Here is a 19,335-nt window from a genome sequence, read left to right as displayed (position 1 = left end):
TCTGTTCTCGCTCCGGATTGCCTCAATAAGAGCACCCTTGTCCATCCGGCAGGTTTTATCAAACCAAGAGAGCTTGTAGGTCCTATTCACAAGGGGATTAGAGGAAGGATTAAAAAATGTATTAAGGTCTACCGTTAGCTCGGCATGGGTTATTTCAACCACGTTTGTATCCCAGGTGGTAGGAAGTCGGTTTGTCTCTTCCATAAGTTTCTCAAGAAAAGGGGTAGATAAAATATTTAAAGCTGGCAGTTTTTCTGGTTCTAACCCGACCGATTCTCACCTTATCCTTATTTATTTATTTATAAAATTTCTATAGCGCACAAATACCTTCCGGTGTCTCGGCGCTGGATTTCACAGATTGCAGGGGGTTCCTATTTAAAGTTTACTGATTAAAAACCCAGGTTTTAAGGTACTTTCGGAATATTAGTAAAGATGGGCTAAATTTAATATGGGGAGGGAGCAGGTTCCACAATTTCGAAGCAGCAACCACAAAGCGTTTGTCTCCCCATGTTGCTTTCTTTGTACGTGGAATTTGGAGTTGTTGGCCAATAGCAAAATCCTTCTTTTGCTATTGGCCAAAACTAGATTGGTACAAGCATTAGGGAGACTCCTCGCTGATATTTGATTGTCCGGGATCCGGTGTTCCAGGACTAAAGCATTATGATCACTATCGTGTCTCGAGAGTACCATAAAATCAACTACCCACAGCCAGGCACTGGTTTCCACCAAAATATAGTCCAGAAGAGAAAATTGTGCAGATCTATTAAAGGTGGACCTCCCTGGTTGGTCGTACATGGTGCGGCCATTACATGCCCTAAAAGAGTTCCTTAGCATGGCCTTGTTTATCTGCATCACCAATGGGGACCACGCCTTTACCTGCTTAATCTGTGGATCAGGAATTAGCCAAAATCTGTCCTCGTCACTAGGAACTGTATCTAAAGGGTTAACAAGGGGCACAAATTGGCAGTTAAAATCGCCCCCTATCACCTTCCTTACATCCATAGATAAGGATTGTAAAATTGCGGACAGATCATCGATTACAGAAGATTCCTTCGAGACACTTACAGGGCGTGAATACAAGTTAATAACCACAATTTTATGATTAGAAAGAAAGGTTAGCTTGACACCCTGAATATTATCTTCCTCCATCTGGCAATCCAGGTGGGTTGCAACCCACAGAGACAAACCCCCCATTGTACGTGGCATAGCCCTGGCTCACAATATCATCTATTGCCCAGGTTTCCTGGCACAGGCAAAGATCAAATTGGGATATAAACTTTACCCAATCTGGGTTCTGTAACTTATTTTGAATGCCTGCCACATTCCAGGATAGTACCTTTAAATTCGGGCCCCTGAAAAAGCAATCGCTAGGATTATTGGGAGGCCGTTTTCTGGAGGACTGGGTTAACCCCCGTTTATTTGCCAAAAGTGTGCCTGCTTCTGCCATTGGTAAAGGGAAAGTAGCTGATGAGGGGAGAATATTTATAATGCTTTCTATTGTTCTGTGTGAAGAGGGGGCAGTGGTCTCCATAGAGATTAAATCATCTGTCTTCAAAGTTGGATAAGAAGATGTGCTAGTCAGTCAATCCCATTCCTCCAGGGTTGATAGAGCTTTAAATCTATTCTGAGTTAGCACCGAGCCATTGCCCAAGGGATGCATCCTGGTCTCTTCACTAAATGGCACATTAACGGACTTATCCCTATTCACTCTATTCTTCCTCAGAGAATGTGAATTATAAAAATAGTCTAGAGTTAGGGGAACTATCTTATAGCTGCTACGTTGAGGGGGTAAAAATTTACTAACAGTATTGGTAGAATCTTGGTATTTGAAACATTAACAATAACACAATCCCCTTTTAAACGTTTTTCCTGGCTGCCCACCCATTCCACCCTCCTTGCCATGATTACTTCATTTGCCAGAAATGGACAGGTCCTTTCCGTAGCACTTATATTGGAGGAAATCCAGTGCAGGCATTTATCCATAAGATCGGTCGTGGATTCCATCTGATCTGGTCGAAGTCGAGAAACATTAGCCAGGACCAAGGCCAGAGGAGCAGCAGCAGGCGGAAGATGCAAACTTGGTCGGGCTGGGGTATTGAATGTAATAGACATTAAAGGTCTAATTATTTTCGGCTGTTTATGCCCTCCATGGCTCGATAAGCATGGTGCTGTTGCATTGTTCATAACCTCCCTTACAAGAGGACCTGGGGTATGTAGCAAAGGAGCTGACATGTCTGTAGGGGAAGGTGGTACTGGTTTAGAAATCGTACAGGACCAAGACAAACCTGTGACTCAAGCTCATTAAGTCTATATTCAATAGATGATAATTTGTCTATGATTGGCAGCATAATGGAATCCATTTTTAGCAGCAGATCATCCCAGAATGAAGCGTGGTCAATAACTGGAGGAACTGGGAGTGCAGAAGAAGCAAAAGTTAAAGTTGGCTGACATAGCTTAGGGGCCTTAGAAGCCGTTTTTTATTGGGCCCTTTGTTTTAGCGGGACACACAGATTTCACTTGTTTTGACTTTGGGGCCACAGCATCATTCTTGCCTCAGGTGCGCCTTGGCTTAGGTGAAGGTAGAGGTTTCTCTGGAGATGCTTCCACATCAGATGGTGAAGAACTACAGTTCTGTTCTAACTCAGTAGAGGGACATTGATTGGAAGAAATGGGTTCATTTTCGGTGAAAACTTGAGGGATGCCCAGAGACTCAGTAAGGTTTGGAGAAGAAACCTAAACTAAAGGAAGAGAAAGTCTTCCAGGGAGAACTCCAGGTTCCTTTGAGAGCCGTCTCTCGGTAATTTCATTTTCAATGAGCAAGAATGTTTGTAGCCCTGGTCAAGAAAGAGTCAAGGGTTGCTCCTACACCCGCACTTCCTAGTTCTTTTAAACCTCTCCTTTTAGCCATTACCAGGAGATATGAACAGTCAAAATTAAGTACCTGGTTCTGCAGCAGGTGAAAGAGAGTGGGCCCAGCCCGGCCTCCTCCGGGCGTAGACGGGCCCGCCCTTGCCCCGGGCTTCGCCCGGCGCGCCCCGCGAGTGTTCCGTGTAGCAGGTGGCACGAGTAGTTATGTAGCAGCCGGTGGTGGGAGGGGCTGATGGAAGTCAGCTGGCGTGGCCCCGTGGACTCCTGGGACCTGGAGTCCCTGCTCACAAACAACGTACCCCCAACAAGCTTGTTGTGCGAAGCGAGGAGTTATGTAGCAGCCGGTGGTGAGAGGGGCTGATGGAAGTCAGCTGGCGTGGCCCCGTGGACTCCTGGGACCTAGAGTCCCTGCTCACAAACAAAGTGCCCCCAACAAGCTCCTGGTGCGAAGCGAGGAGTTATGTAGCAGCCGGTGGTGGGAGGGGCTGATGGAAGTCAGCTGGCGTGGCCCCGTGGACTCCTGGGACCTGGAGTCCCTGCTCACAAACAACGTACCCCCATTTTATTTAGCACTTCTTTCATTTCATCACCTACAAGGTTTTTCAAATATTTGATGGGGGGACACTGGATGGCGCACGACCAGGATGGCCGCGCACCAGTAAGGCTCCTGCCAGCCCGGGTGGTAAAACATACTTAACCCCCATCCTGAGTCGATTATAAAGCCCTGCAAACGCCCAACGAGGAGCGGAACAAATGCTGGTAGCTGCGGTGCTGCTTCCTTGCCGCAGGACCAAGCCGATCCGAAGAGAGTGACCGCTGAAATCCTGTGCGTGAGGCGGCGGCGGGTGTCTGGAGCGGCGCGGCGGCAGGAAAGGCCGGTGACGACTGGGCCCGACAGACGAAGGCGCAACTGAGCGAAAACAGCCTGGGCTGCTGCAAGCGCAGACTCGGGACACTAGTGGAAGTACATTGAGGTACCGGCGGGGAGCTGGGGCAGCCGCGACAAAGCAACAAAACGCAGCTACCGGCAGGAGGGGGAACGAGGCCAGGTTCTGCCGACTGGGTCATGCAGCTTCCCGCACTTGGGACACGGATGAGAGGAGGAACGCCAGGGAGGGGAGTATATCGAAGGTCGAATGGGTGTGAAATGTGAAACCCATGAGCAGCCTGAAAGGGAGAGAAATTTGAACACCTATATGCGCAGATACCACTACATGCCCCATCGCTGTCTTTATGGTGGAGGAGAAGGGACGCCATCTTAGCCACCACACAAAGCTGCAGGAGTGAGGGAGATCACTGCTGAGATGGGCCCCTGCAGGGCGTGCTCCCGAATTGGACGTAGAGGCCCAGGTGAGACCTGCTGCATATACTGCCCCTAGGAAGGCTTGAGAGGGAAAGGCAAAGTTAGAAGTACGGTGGACTCAGAAGGAGTAGGGCAGTCGGGCGGCCATTTTGGGAGAACGGAGCTGCCCTGACCGGGCGGCATTGAATAAGGCCTAACAGGGACGCGATCACGAGGCCCACGAACCATTTGTATTCACCGCGGATGCTGCTACTCAGACCATAGACCTCATACACGCAGAGGTATCTGGAACTCCGCATGTGAGAGCACGCTTTGGTGGGGGATGATCAGATCTGACGCGGTTAGCTGCAGTGTGGCCTGAATTACATTAACGCACTCAGTAGAACCCAACAAAATTGCAAAACTGAAGCCTGATACTGCCGGCTGTTGTAAGACTGGCTACCAGAGACCCAAATTACTCCGGAGCTCAAGACCTGCACACTTAAATAGCTCACACTGTCGGAGCCACTCATCAGGTATAAGGTCATCACGTGACAGGTGCTGCAGGCGTTAAGTGTGGGGCAGCTACAAGACAGTGACCTGAGATTGAGAAACCCAGCTATCTGCCCCAAGTCAACAACGGTCAAGCATCACGGGGCGCACCGATAGCAAGCAAGCAAAACTATTGTTTGACTCGTGCAGGTCGCCTCGATCCAATTCAGCAGAGCAGACGTACTTGGACACAGCGGACCACCAGGAGGAGGACTGGAAAACGTTGCCGCTGGGCACTGATCTGGGGGAGGATGAAGTCGCAAGATGTAACCATTGCCAATTATTAATGGCCTAACACTGACGAATCACACACCTTGCTCCTGCTGTGGAATAAAATTCAAACGATTGGCACTACTTATGTCATCTGCGGGGGGAGACTTTAACACGGTGGTGAACCCACAGATGGATCGATCCAGAGCCTCCCCCATACATTATACTAATATGCAACGAACACTAAAAGATATAATAGGCTCTAACTATTTACTAGATACATGGCGGTATAAAACCCCGCACAGCAGGAAGGGACACACCACTCTGCAGTACACTCGACATGGCCCAGGATAGAATACCTGATTGCACATTGGCTGGAAAAAGTGACCCATCTAGCCCGTACATATTATGACCACTCGCCCGTTGTAGCTACCCTGCAGGCTCGGGTTAACCAGTACCCCTATATTAGATGGCGACTCAATCCCATGCACTTACAAGATTCCGTTTTTAGAGCGGAAATAGAGCAGGAAATTCAAGACTTCTTCGCGGGTAACATGAAATCGGTATCGAGCTTAACAACAGTATGGGAGGCATTCAAGGTTACAGCCAGGGGATGGTGTATCTCTAAAGGAGGCGGCATCCTTAAAGACCTATGCAGAGACTTACACAAATTGGAGGGGGAAATAAAAGCCCTTGAGAGAGACCTCTCATCCGGTACAGGGGACGGTGCTATGAGGGCCAAACTGCGTAACAAAATGACAGAATATGAGGACACTACGGACCGGGAATGTAAATTCCGGGGGAAGCCCCATATGGCACGGGTCTATGGTGAGGGAGACCGCCCAGGGAAGGCCTTGACGAACGCAGTACGCCCTCCCAAATTCGCTAACTATATAGCAGAAATACAGGATGAGCAGGGCAAGATGCACAGGAACCTCCCAAGAGCAATTGAATACGTTCGTAGACTACTATAAAAAGCTACACACCTCCCAAAGAGGCTCCCCACTAGATTTACAGCAGTACTTTGAGGACACAGCCCTGGCGTGGCTGGGGGAAAATCAGCAAAAAAATTTGAATTTGGACCTGGAGGTGGATGAGTTCAAGGATACAATAATGCACATTCAATCAGGGCAAGCGCCAAGGTCAGACAGGCTGCCGGTGGAATTTTACAAAACTTACTTGTAGATACTGGCCCCTATTCTGAAGGAAGTTTTCTATGAGACGTCTGCCGGAAACCATGCGAGAGGCCCAGATAATTTCCTTGCTGAAACCTGGTAAACCCCCGATAAGCTGTGACTCATACCGCCCCCTCTCACTGCTAAACTGCGACACTAAAATCCTAGCAAAACTCCTGGCTACCTGGCTCAACCTCTTGATGGAACGGCTGATGTTACCGGATCAGGCGGGATTTGTCCCAAACCGAGCTACGTCCCATAATCTCAGGACTCTATTCGCTGTAATGCAAGACATAGACCCTAATTGCTCGGCGGTGGCTGTCTTCCTAGACGCCACCAAGGCGTTCAGCTCCGTTGAGTGGGATTATATGATGGGAACTCTGGGTTACATGGGAATGCCACTCACTTTCCTGAACTGGGTGCAACTGCTGTATAGACAACCACGGGCTACGGTGCTATTAAATGGGGCCAGATCTGCCAACTTTACTGTCTCTAGGGGCTCGAGACAAGGTTGTCTGCTGTCTCCAATTTTATTTGCTCTGGCGGTTGAGCCCTTGGCAGGGAAGCTGAGGCAACATCATAAAGGCAGTGCATTTCTTTATCGGACTAGGCAACTGCTTATCTCCCTATTTGCGGACAATATAATGCTGTATATTAAAAAAAACAGGACAATCTCACCCCGGTACTGCTCGAAATAACTACATTTGGGGCCATCTCCGGAATACAAATACATTGGGCTAAATCTGCTATATTCCCACTGACGAATAGGACCACTCATCATCAGCTAGACTACCCCTTGGTATGGGAGACAGATGACTTTAAATATTTAGGAATATACATTGCCAGGGACAAAGACGTACTAATGCGTACTAAATACGGAACGGCCATTGACAAGGTGACAGATAATATATCCAAATGGATAAGATTACCCCTCTTGATGGCGTTTGTTTGTTTGTGTTTGTATTTATATAGCACACTTCTACCCAGAGGTCTTGTAGCGCTGTATTCATACCGCTGTGAAACCCATCCTGGCTTTCCTGTGAAATGTCCACTCCTGGGCACCCCCAAGGTGAAGCCACGCATCCAAGCGCTGCTGGGCGGGAAGGATATCCCTAATTAAGATGACGATACTGCCAACATTTCTATACCTATTTACTAACATACCTTACCACCAAGGCAGATTTTTTTTTAACACACTCAGAACGCAGCTCATACGGCTCATTTGGGGGGGGGGGAACAGGCACGACTCAACCTAGCCACACTGACGCTGCCATACCACCAGGGAGGGTACGATGTTCCCAATTTTAAGCAATATTACTACTGCGCACAGGCACACTTTGCAGTTTACTGGCTCCATCCGCCCCCTTGCATGTCACACTTGGCAGTGGAGGACGGCTATATGGCCCCGACACCCCCGAGGGGTACCTATTCACACTGGTGAAAGAACGGGAGCGGGACCTGTCCACCGTGGACTGTACCGTTGCCGCATGGAGATGGATGGCGCACAGATTGGAGATGCCTCTGATGTACTTCCCTAGGATGGCGCTGGCACGCACCCCACTGTTGCAAGTTACATTAGAGGGGATATACCGTAGACTGCTGGAAAAACTGCACTATAGCACTTGGGCAGATCTGTACACTGGAGGTCAGTTCCGTACCAAGATGCAATTTTTGGGGGATCACACACCCACAACCATGGATGTATTCATGTACACCCGACTCAGGCAAAGCATGAAAGCCATAACCCCATAATTCCCTGCCGAGCCAGACACATTCGCACCCCTACATACATTATTGCAAACAGAGGCCCCTAGGCATGTCATATGCCTGCTGTATAAGCAAGTGAAAAACACCCCTCCCGTCCAACCCTTATGAGCCAGAGCAGAATGGGATAACGACTTGGAAGCCCCTCTAACGGACAAACAATGGAAAACTTGCTGTGTACAGACAGAGGCAGTCACTGGTAACAGTAGGTTACGCCTGATACATTTTAAATTTTTACATAGATTGTACCACACCCGGTCAAATTGCATAAACTTCTTTTGAGGGATGATGACAGATGTAAACGACTTCATGCACCTGGCATGGCAATGCCCACGAGTGACGATCTATTGGGCGGAGGTTTTCGGGGGTATGTCCGCCATGATAGGAGTGCAGATACCCCCATCTCCATGAACAGCTCTCCTGGGCCTGACTCAAGACATAAAAACCATCCACAAGAAGTATTTGGCAATGGGCATACTGCTAGCAAAGAGCCAGTTGGCCTGCAGATGGGGAAGGGGCCGTGTGCTCATATTCAAGGACTGTGTGCGGGACCTTACCACCTGTCAGGAACACCTGCATAACTATGCAGACCTCCTACCTATGAAATCCCGACCTAAAGACGTCTGGGGCCCACTAACTTCCTACCTTCTGGCACAGAAGGCGGATAGTGAGGGAGAACAGGAGGAAGAGGGAGAAATAACAGGGAGCGGGGGGGACTGAAGACTGGCCGAGCCGGTCGACACTGGCACAATACCTCTAAACGGTGCGGGAAGACTCAAGCGGAATGCATACTACAATGGAATGGCCGTGGAAGGAGGCATTGTAGGCCACAAGAGAGGAACCGGGGTAATACTAGGAATGTGTAAGAAATAATGCCGAACTATGCGATTTCAGGGCCCTGTTCTAAGATAACAAATGCTGTCAGACTCTAATAAATAGAAATGCCGTAGTACATAGGGTGGGGAGGGATCCAAAGTTGTGGGGGGGTTAGGGGGAGGGAATGTTTGTAAAGTTTACTGAACTTGTAACTGACACAGACTGAGACCTGAGAGGGTAACAGCTTTGACTAAGTGAAAATATCTTATTTGACATTTTAATGTGTAAAGCTTTAATAAAGGTTTTGAAACTCAAATATATATATATATGTATATATTTGATGATCTTCTTGTCATCTTCTCCCTCTAGTGCATCTCTAAAGTCATCGAAGGCTTCGATCCATGCAGCCCACCTGGCACCAATGTTCTGTTTCTTAGATTTGTCAAACGGTGTAGTGGCTTCAAGAATATGGCTGCAGTGTATTTCGTGCTCCCTTCTGTCACCTTTGAGAGCATGTGGTGTTCAGACAGCTTTTGCTGTGCTGGGCGGCACTGACAACTTCTCCAAGCAGTAGCCTTGTGCATGAACCAGGATCGTGGAATGTTTCAATCGCCCTTGGTGGTAAGTACGTTTTTTGTCTCTCGAGTCTTGTTGCCGTGATCATTATTTCTGGCTTTGTCTGATTAGTTGCAGTGTATTTGTGGTGCGGCACAGTGTCTCTGTCGACTACCACATTGGCAGGTTTGGTGGGCGTTTTGAATATGTGGGGTGTTTGGTTGGAAGTGGGCTGTCTTTGGTTTGATGTTACGTGGGAAGTGTTTCAATGTCCTGCATAATGTGCACAAAGCGCGTAGCAGTGTAATGGGTGAAGACGTGTGACAGAGCTGCCCGCAGTTTATGTTTTTCAGTAATCTGGCAGCTTTAAACATGTCTCGAGGTCCTTTTATGGTATTTCCTATGATCATAGTCCATTTAGCTGGTTACTGCACTGGGTTGTCCATTCTTAAATTATTTGTTTATAGTTTATGGTCCTGAGCAGGCATAGGTTGGAGGAAGGCATCATGGAGAGATCTGATGGGGTGGACTTTGTTAATATCATCCCATATCTGATTGTCATTGTGAGGTGCCACTAACCGGTTGTAGTATGTTGCATGTTGGGACCTGCAGAGTTGGACTAAATTAGAGTTTTCCGTTGGCAGTAGAACTCTTCAGTTACTCCACGGCTTTTCTGTTGGTAAAGGGTGGCCCATGGCTGTGGAATGGTATAGTGCTGGGTGATGGACAAGACTCTTAGTAGTTTTGTCTTACGTGAGTGTAAGAGTGTCAAGCCATTAAAGGGAATTATTGTGCAGTCTGTATGAACTACAATTCACTGTCTGACTGCTGAGTGTTATAGTGGTAATAATAATAATGTGGATCAGGTGTTTTATATATTGTATTGTAATCAGAGACATTTTAAGAAATGGGCAAAGTGGGTGATTGCAGAGGGCCCCACCTTCCAAGGGCCCTCAAGGAAACTGACTTTCTTTGTACATCACCTCGGTCTATACTACTTCACTCTAGACCTATCTCCCTCTCTGCGTACCGTTGCCTTCAACTCTGTCTCCTCAAAACTAGTGTCATCTTAAGGATTTTTAGGGTCACGTGCAAGACATATTTCAACTGTTTTTCCATGACTTTGGTCAAATTTAACATATAATTTAGTAAAATTCAGTATCGTGGGCTTGAAAGGGGCAATAAAATTCACAATTATGGTCTGTACAGGGACCCCAATTTAGTTTTTTGCTGGGTGCCCCCAAAATCTGTAAATTAACATTGTCATTGCAATTATACATTGCTCACCACACCCGCTAAGCAGCACAGTGATCCGGAACCGGTAATTAGAGGTTGTTGTTTCAGGTCTTTCTTCGGCAGCTGTATCTACAATGTGGGCTTCAAGCATTGCCTATTTGTTGCATTACTGTTCTTTTGTTTGATGAATATGCTTAGTAATTCCTCCTTTTGGAATTTTGTATCCTACTCTGAGGACTGCCCTTGTTACATGTGCTCTTACCCTTAATGTTGTTTAGGATACTTTGAGAGCACTCTTTTTTTTCTGGCCTGCCTCTGCTCGTGTTTTGGGATTGCACTGAGAAGTGTTCATTTTCTGTTTACTGCTTGTACTGGCTTGATAAAATGTTGCGTAAAACAAAAATAGAACAAGTCTCCTGCCTAATATCACCTTTGTTCCAAAAGACTACCTATTTTTGTCTCGTGCCTAGTGTCGGAGACTTGGAACCCACAGGGTGTTTTTAAAAGAACTCTCACTCACCTATGTAGTAGGTGACATGCTTCATCATTAAGGGCCCGATGTAGGTCGGTCGGTAACGGACGAAAATCGGTATTTTCGGCCGTTACCGATCGGTATCGAGCCATCGGGATGTAGCAGTCCAAAAACCGCCCAAATCAGTGATAATACCGAATCGGAAAAGTTATGGAATCGTTAGAATACCGAATCGGAAAATACACAGAATCGGTAAATATACCGATTCGTTAACAAACCGATTCGGTAAAAATAGGGAATCGGAAAAATCACCGATTCGGTAGAATACCGAATCGGAAAAAACACAGATTCGGAAAGAAAATACCGATTCGTCAACAAACCGAATCGTTAAAAATACCGATTCGGTAAAGTCAGCGATTCGGTAAAATTACCGATTCGGTGTAAATCCGATTCTGTGTGAAAAACTGAAGATTGAGATGTAGGAAAGCTCTGAAATACCGAATTAGCTTTAAATTCGTTATTTAAGAGTCTGTAGTTACCATAGATTGGAATCAGGTGGTAACCAGGTGCAACCTATAAAAATGGATACAAAATGCAATTCTTCTTGCACCATGGCGGCATTTTATGTCATTGTAAGACGGCTACGGCTACAGCAGGAAGGAGAGAGGGAATGGCTGAGACAGGAGCAGGTGTATAGACAGCGGATCACCCTGTTCATGCTGACAGATGCAGAGATCCTACAGAGGTACAGGCTGGACCCAGAGACCATCTTAGAGCTCATTAGGGACCTCAAACCCCTGTTGCAGCACACGACCCCAAGGGCACACGCAATCCCAGTGCACGTGCAGGTGCTATGCAGCCTACACCTGCTTGCGTCTGGCAGCTATCAAAGTGTAGTTGCTGTGGCAGGAGGGGTGACCCAGAGCTGCCTGTCAAGGTTCTTCCACAAGTTCCTCGACGCCATGATACAAAGGATGGACCAATACATTTCCTTCCCTGCAACCCATGCAGAACTGGTACAGACAAAAGCAGACTTCTACCAGATGGCAAGATTCCCCCACATCATTGGCTGCATAGATGGCACACACATTCCGATTTGCCCCCCTGCTGACACGGAATACGTGTACCGCAATCGGAAGTCACGGCACACCATAAATGTGCAGGTGATTTGTAATGCTAAGTGCGTCATCACAGACCTGGTTGCAAAATTCCCAGGGAGTACCCACGACTCCTACGTCTTCCAAAGCAGCGGCATCCATGCACGGCTGACGGCAGGGGAATTTGGTGAAGGATACCTCCTAGGTGAGACACATTGACAGACCCCCATAACAAAAATAGCAGTGTGAAGTACATGTATGCATGTGAGTAATGTTACCCCTTTTCCTTCTAGGCGACAGTTCATATGCCCTCCGCTCATTCATTCTCACCCCCTACCTCAACCCCTCAACACCCAGCCAAAGGAGGTATAACCGTGCGCACAAAAGCACAAGGAATGTAGTAGAACGGACCTTCGGCATCTGGAAAAGCAGGTTCAGATGCTTGCACAAGAGCGGAGGTGCAAGGCAATATACCCCCATCACCTGCTGCAAGATGATTGCTGTGTGTGCAATGTTGCACAACCTTGCGGTCAAGAAGGGCTCAGAGGTAGAGTTGTCTGACTACGAGGACCCTGACGATGACATTGCTGTGCCACAAACACAACCTGCTGGAGTGTCTACACCAAGTGATGGCAGGTTCAGACGTGAGGAGATAACAGACAACTATTTCTGAGTGAGTACAGATGCACAGACACGTAATGGATGTGAAGAAATGAAACTTTTAAAATGTTGGTACAACGTTACAGCACTGATGTGCAACAAATGAAATGATTAACTACAATGTGGGGACAGGAAATGGGCCGGGTTGCCTCACCCACACTGGCAGTGTCATTTCCTGCTGCGCTTTACAGACCCACTGGGATGCGGCTCCCCCCTTCTGCATGTCCGGCTGCCTCTGCGGAGCGCCTGGAGCTCTGGCGCGGCTCGGACAGTGCACTGGCCGGACTGCTGCGGCTGCTGCTGTCCCCAGCCTCGGCCACGTCCAAGGCAGGATTCACCACTGCGTTGGATATAATGAGTGTCTCCATGGCACTGGTGATGCAGGCCATGCCCCTGGTCACCTCCGCAGTGTTACGAGTGAGGCACTGTTCCATATTAGCCCCTCGGCGGCATAGCAGGGCTGTTGCTGCGGCAAGCCGGTTAATTGCCCGGTTTTGTACACGGGCATCCCTGCGCCTTGTGTGCTCATTCTGTTCCATCTTGGCACACAGCTGTGTTATGGCAGTTGTAATGCGACCCATTCCTGTTGCAATTTCCCGGTTACTTGCCACAAACTCAGCAAATCCCTTTGTCATTTCCACCATCTGCAGGTTATGTTCACGCAATTGCCGGTGGCAAGCGAGGATGGACTTGGCCTGCATCCGCTGGATTCGCACCATGCTCCCCTCAAGCCCTTGGAAGACGGTGCCCTCCTGTGATGGAATTGCACTGCTGGAAGTGCGTGGGCGGCGGAGATTGGTGCTGGTCTGCTGGGTGGCCTGCTGTGCCACAGGTGTCACAGGTGTGGGTGCTGGTGCCTGACCCGCAGCTCCCTCCATGATGGTCAATGGGGCCACAATACTCCTCCTGGCTGGAGCTGTGGCAGGTGCTGGCTGGGACCGTGTAGGTGAGTTCTCTGGTGAGAACTGCAATGGTGGGGATTGTGACAATTGGGGGGAGTGGGAAATTAAGAGGGCATGTCCTGAGTCATCCTCATTGGCCATGGCACTGCTGTCCTCCACCTCCTGCGAGGCATCCATGCTGCTTGGCCCTGCCACCGCACTGTCCGCTGTTGCTGGAGCTGACACTTGTGCAGCTGCTGCTCCACTACCTGATGGCGCCCCTAGGAATAAAGTAGCATTTGTCAACTGAGCGGAAATGTCTTACTGTCACTACAATAAATGCATTGCACATGTCATTTTCATTACTCTGATTCTTTCTTAAAGTGCATTGCAGTTAAATGTGCACTGTAAATTGTTCCTACATTACCTGTCTACATTTCCCATCATGCATTGCTCATGTATTTTGCTAGCAGTACTGGACTGGGGTTTGGCTGTACATTGGGGCCAATGGGGAGGTGTCTGGTAGGGTGTGTCATGCTGTGCATGCTTCTTACCTTTTGCTTTGGCTCTGGCTGAGCTGTCCATGTCCCCAACTCCAACCACACTCTCCGTCTCAATCGTTGTGGACACCAGTTCCTCCAGTTCAGTGAGGGGGGGCGCGGGGTTCCTGCCTCCACCGGTCAGTCCTGCCTGCATGTGGAGCTCCGCCAATTTCCTCTTGGTGAGGCTCCGGATATCATAAAACCTCTTCTTGAGGTCATCCATGCTCCTGGGGGTCACACCAACAGCATTGACCCTCTCACTGATGGCACTCCACAGTTTCCTCTTTGTTGACTCAGCGACTGTGAGGGACAGCCTCCCATACAGCTGCCTGTGGACCCTCACCACCTCCTCCACCAATACTTGCAGCTCCATGCTGCTGAACTTCACCTTGCGCTTTCTCTCAGCCTTCTGGCTCTCAGATCTGCTTGCCATTTCCAGTGTGTTCAAAAATCTCCAAACACTCTCTCTGCTGCTCACTCTCACTGCTCAGCTCTGGCTGCCTCTCCAGAAAGTTCTAATGAGTTGCACCTGCCTGGGTTGCCACTCCCTGCTAGGGTGGGGGAGGGTGCTTCCACCTCAATGGCTGCTTTCATTAGTTTCACTTTTACTAGCTTGCCGATTCCGTGTTTACCAATTCGGTATTTACCGATTCGGTATTTATACCGAATCGGGAAATACCGAATCGGTAAATACCGATTCGGTTTTGCCAATGCATTCCTATGGGCCTTTTGGGCCATACGGTTGTATTGCCATTACCGATTCGGTATCTACCGAATCGGTCAATACCGATTCGGTAAGTGTCGAAACACGATACCGAATGTTACCAAAACGGTATTTTACCGATTTTTTTTCTCTACATCTCATTTTCCGATTTCAGATTACCGAATCGGTAAAATTCGGTATTTTAAAATCGGTAAATGAGGATTACCTACATCGGGCCCTAAGTTCCCTCCCTGGTTGCTGAATGCTCCCAGGGTGACACCTGATTACAGCGGAGCGGATTTTTTGGGGGTTGTTCAGTGGCTTTGTAGTGTCAGTGTGAGGTGATGATTAAAATTGGCTCCAGATCCCCTCTGACTAGTGATGATTTTATTCGTGGGATTCTTGGTCAAGATAAAAAATGAGTGGCGGATAGATGTGGGATAATTGGTTCCACTTATCCTGGGTATTGTCTACTTGTTTTAGCCACCTTCTTGTGGCCATCTAGGTCAACGTGGCTTTCTTCAGACCAAAATCAAGGTTCTCGCACGCATGCAATAAAAGGGTATCTGTAGAAGGTACTTACAAAGCCCCTGAAGGATTTGATGACAATACCTCTTGTAACGTATCCTGTAAAACAAAGTTGTTAAAAAAAGAGTAGAATTTTGAACATATGGATAGTTTTATCACATTTTTTCGGTGGAGCCTGATCAGTTGTTTACTTATTGGAGCTCCTTGTTTTAGAGTTGCTTATCATGGAAATTCTCAATATATCACATACTCTGATACAACCCTTTTTCGACCAAGTAGCTCACATTTCCTTTGAACATTACATTGTTTAAGACTGTCACGGTACGTCATGAGACAAATTACCGGCATCTTGTTTCATTTTGGTTGAGCCCTGTTTGTTCTGGCCATCTGGTCAGATCAGGGTTCCCAATCTCAGATTTTTATACATCTGTGTTATTGCTACTTTTTTAGCTGTGTCATTCTTGTGCACGAATCAGGAGCCGGTGCCCTTATTATCATATCACGAAAAACACAAGTCATTTTGGTACTGTTCAACAGTAGCACTTCCTCACCCCATGCAGTGCTCCTATAGATTACTTTGTGTCTATCCGTTTTGAACTTCATTTATTCCGCTGTAATCACGGATTGCCGAGTTCTGATCGGCACGTTTCTATGTTGTAGTCATGCGTGTGGGTATAAGAGTCAGATTGTGAGGAAACATATAGAAATACAGTGAAGCGTTTTCATAACGAAGGTACGACTAGTGACGTTATTTAGTTGGCTTTTCGCTTCCTAGGCCTCTGCGAGGACGGGGTGAGCTCTGTAATTACACTCTACAGTTAAAGAAAAATATATCAGGTAACCGTTATATGAGAACTAGGTCTTCGTGTCCCGAGTGTCAGGCTTCCCGCATTATCAGACCCTAGTACCTACTTTGTCAAGGTGCCTCACCCTCTGCTGCACCTCATTCAGCCACTGCAGACGCGTATGTGACAGAATTTGTCAGGGCTGCCTTGTTATGTAGCAATGTTGATCGCTATTTCCCACTTCAGCACTGAGTGCAGTGACAGGTGCTCCACCCCGCTTCCTAGATGAGCGGGGACTGTTCCCTGATTGGGTAAACGCGTCATCGTCTGGCGTCATCACGTGATGTTCGTTAAATAGGGGCGTTGGGTGTTTGGGAAATGTTTGTTACCATGGCAACGGTGTGCCTTCGTGTAGTAAGAATGGGATACTTTGGATGGGGTGTTCCACGCCTGAACATGGCACCTCAGAACTTTCACCAAACACAAAGATTGCCTTTTTTATGGAGGGGAGGGAGAGGCCAGGACAAAAGAACACGAGAGAACCAGGTACAAGGGGAAGACCCACAACAGAGAGTGAACACCAGGAGCATGTCGAAAGACACCCAACCAGGAACGAGCAGATGCCACATATAGCAACCAACCTGTCTACTTGAACACTGACAGACACACAAAAAAGAGTACTTAACAAAGGACTCAGCTTTGTACCCACTGCCAATTTGGATACGTTTCGCCTTCACTGCGAACTAGCAGAATTTTTCAGAAATCTAAAATTAAAAGCCTTCTTTGACAAAACAAATCTAGCTGAAGAAACCCATCCAAAAGGGGACACAGGTTTGAAAATAAAATCTAAATTCTGTCCCCTCACATCTGCAATACCTACAGAAATATTAGCCTTCGAGCAAGCAGTTTACAAGGAGATCGAAACACTAAAAAATTACTCAACCAATGTTTACTAGAACATGACCAAGCAGGAGTCAACAGTCCTAAAAGAACTGAAAGAACAAACCCAAATAAATATAAAACCATCAGACAAAGGAGGGCCAATTATCCTACAAAACCAGGAGGTCTATAGACAGGAACGCCTCCTAGCAGATGAAAAAAACGACAAGATCTTACAAGATGATCCTACTACAAGACTACAAACTGATATCGGAGATGTTGTGGAAACAGCGAAGAAAAGAGACTGAAACTCTAAAAACGAAGCAGAATTTCTAAATACCCTAAATCCCACAATACCATAATTCTGCACATTACCAAAGATCCATTAAAATAGGAACCCACCGCCTGGCAGGCCTATCATATCAGGAATTAGATCCCTGTTGGAACCCCTATCACGTTTCAATAACTTTTACCTCAAACCCAAAGTACAACAGACACCTATGTATCTAAAGGACACCAAAGATCTGCTCTGCCTTCTAGAATGTTTCCATTGATCCCAAAAACCAGCACTCTTCTATCCTTAGATGTAGAAAGTCTGTATACCAGCCTACCGCAAGATGCCATGCTTGAAGTGATAAAAGATACTCTGGCGCAGGAAGAGTGGAATATCATGACGCACAAGCACTTCATCTTGGAATGTGCCCGTCTTGCCTTAAAAGAAAATGACTTTAAATTTGAAGAGAAAATCTACCTACAAACCTTTGGAACATCGATAGGGAGTGCCTTTGCCCCAAGTATAGCGGGTCTCTATGTGTACAGTTTTGAGACCAAACACATTCTACACAATGGAAACAGGTACGAGACAACATACAACTATGGAAACGCGACTTAGATGACATCCTATTAATATGGAAAGGAGACAACACACCCATGAGCACATTTCTAACATGGATTAACACATGTGACCCCAACCTGAAATTCACACATAAAAACAACAAATAATCTATAGTCTTTTTGGAAGTCACTATGTATGCAGAAAATGGGAAACGTGTCACGAGAACATAAAAAACCCACAGACAGAATTACACTTTTGAAATTTGACAGATTCCCCCCAAGAGCCCACCGAGAGAACCTACCATACGTCCAATTTCTTAGACTAAGAAGGAACTGCTTGAAGAAAACTGACTTCGTCATCTAAACAAAAGAACTAAAAAATAAAATGCGGGATCACAACTACCCAGAACAAATCATTTAAAAACCTACAAAAGAGCAAGCAACCTAAATAGAGAATGTCTTTAAGAACATTTTAACAAAAATGAGAAGACAATTACTCTAACTTGTGTAACAACCTACAATACCATCTTGAATTACGTAATAAAAAATAATAAATAAAAACTGGGGTATACTACAGTCAGGTAACTTAAACGGGAAAAAACAATTTGTTCCTTCAAAAAGGCAGAAAGTCTAAAAGACAGTCTAGTGAGAACTAGACCCCAGACTGCAACAATGAATGATGTAAGAGCCACGGTAAGAAGCTTATGGGGCCTACCAAAGGTGACAGGCCGCCACCCCTGTGAAAACTGTAGCATCTGTCACTTAACCAGGACAACAAAATCACTGAACTTAGAACTGGGCAAAACATGGACACCACATAAAGACACCAATTGCAACTAGACAAATGTAATATACCTAATCACATGCTCCTGTTTTGTTTTTTTTGCAGAGTTTTATATAGCGCGAACTTGAGCCGAATCGGGTATCAGAGCGCTTTACATAGCACCAGTTACGTTACATGAGGACACTCATTCATTTTTGTAAGGCACTGGGAGATTAAGTGATTTGCCCAGAATCACAGGATGTTTAGCGTCATTACCGAGACTGGAACCCAGTGACTAGAATATGTGGGCATGACCACCTGAAAAATCAAGATTCAAATAAATGTACAAAGGAGCAACATAAGGTGCAGAAGAAACGCAACAAAGCTGACCGATCATTTTATCAGCCAAGGACATAATCCCAATTATATGATTTGGGTAGTGATAGAATAACTGGAGACAACCTGGAGAGTTGGATTTACTTGATGTCAACGCAGAAGACAGGCTTAAATGACAATATCCCCTGGAACAACATTATGTAAAACACCCTGTTCCCCTGTTATCATAAGGAAGGAGAAACAAGGCACAGTCTGAATTAACACTGATCTCAGTATAAAAGACTGAATGATACTGTAAGCACTACTTTAAAAAAAATTGAGAACAACTCTTCAAAAGAGACCAGAACAACTTTCCTCCTCAACAAACCAATGCTCATGTTCCCATACAAATATACCT

At 46.7% G+C, this 19,335-nt stretch overlaps 1 protein-coding gene and 1 long non-coding RNA gene across 5 annotated transcripts in view; one reads left to right on the top strand and one right to left on the bottom strand.

Annotated features, from left to right (window-relative positions):
• Positions 1–19,335, bottom strand: part of LOC144756375 (histo-blood group ABO system transferase-like) — a 649,857-nt gene that overhangs the window by 75,143 nt on the left and 555,379 nt on the right. The gene's annotated exons all lie outside the window — the stretch shown is intronic.
• The window catches only part of LOC144756377 (uncharacterized), a 218,868-nt gene that overhangs the window by 194,099 nt on the left and 5,434 nt on the right, over positions 1–19,335 (top strand). Inside the window, exon 3 of the long non-coding RNA XR_013595135.1 lies at positions 9,037–9,288. This is a non-coding gene — a long non-coding RNA (uncharacterized LOC144756377). The remainder of the gene's footprint in view (positions 1–9,036; positions 9,289–19,335) is intronic.

This window comes from Lissotriton helveticus, chromosome 5_1 (genome assembly GCF_964261635.1).
Source record: "Lissotriton helveticus chromosome 5_1, aLisHel1.1, whole genome shotgun sequence".
In the NCBI taxonomy this organism is placed as follows: Eukaryota; Metazoa; Chordata; class Amphibia; order Caudata; family Salamandridae; genus Lissotriton; species Lissotriton helveticus.
The sequence above is the reverse complement of the archived record's forward strand: the minus strand, read 5'-3'. Positions and strand labels throughout refer to the sequence as shown.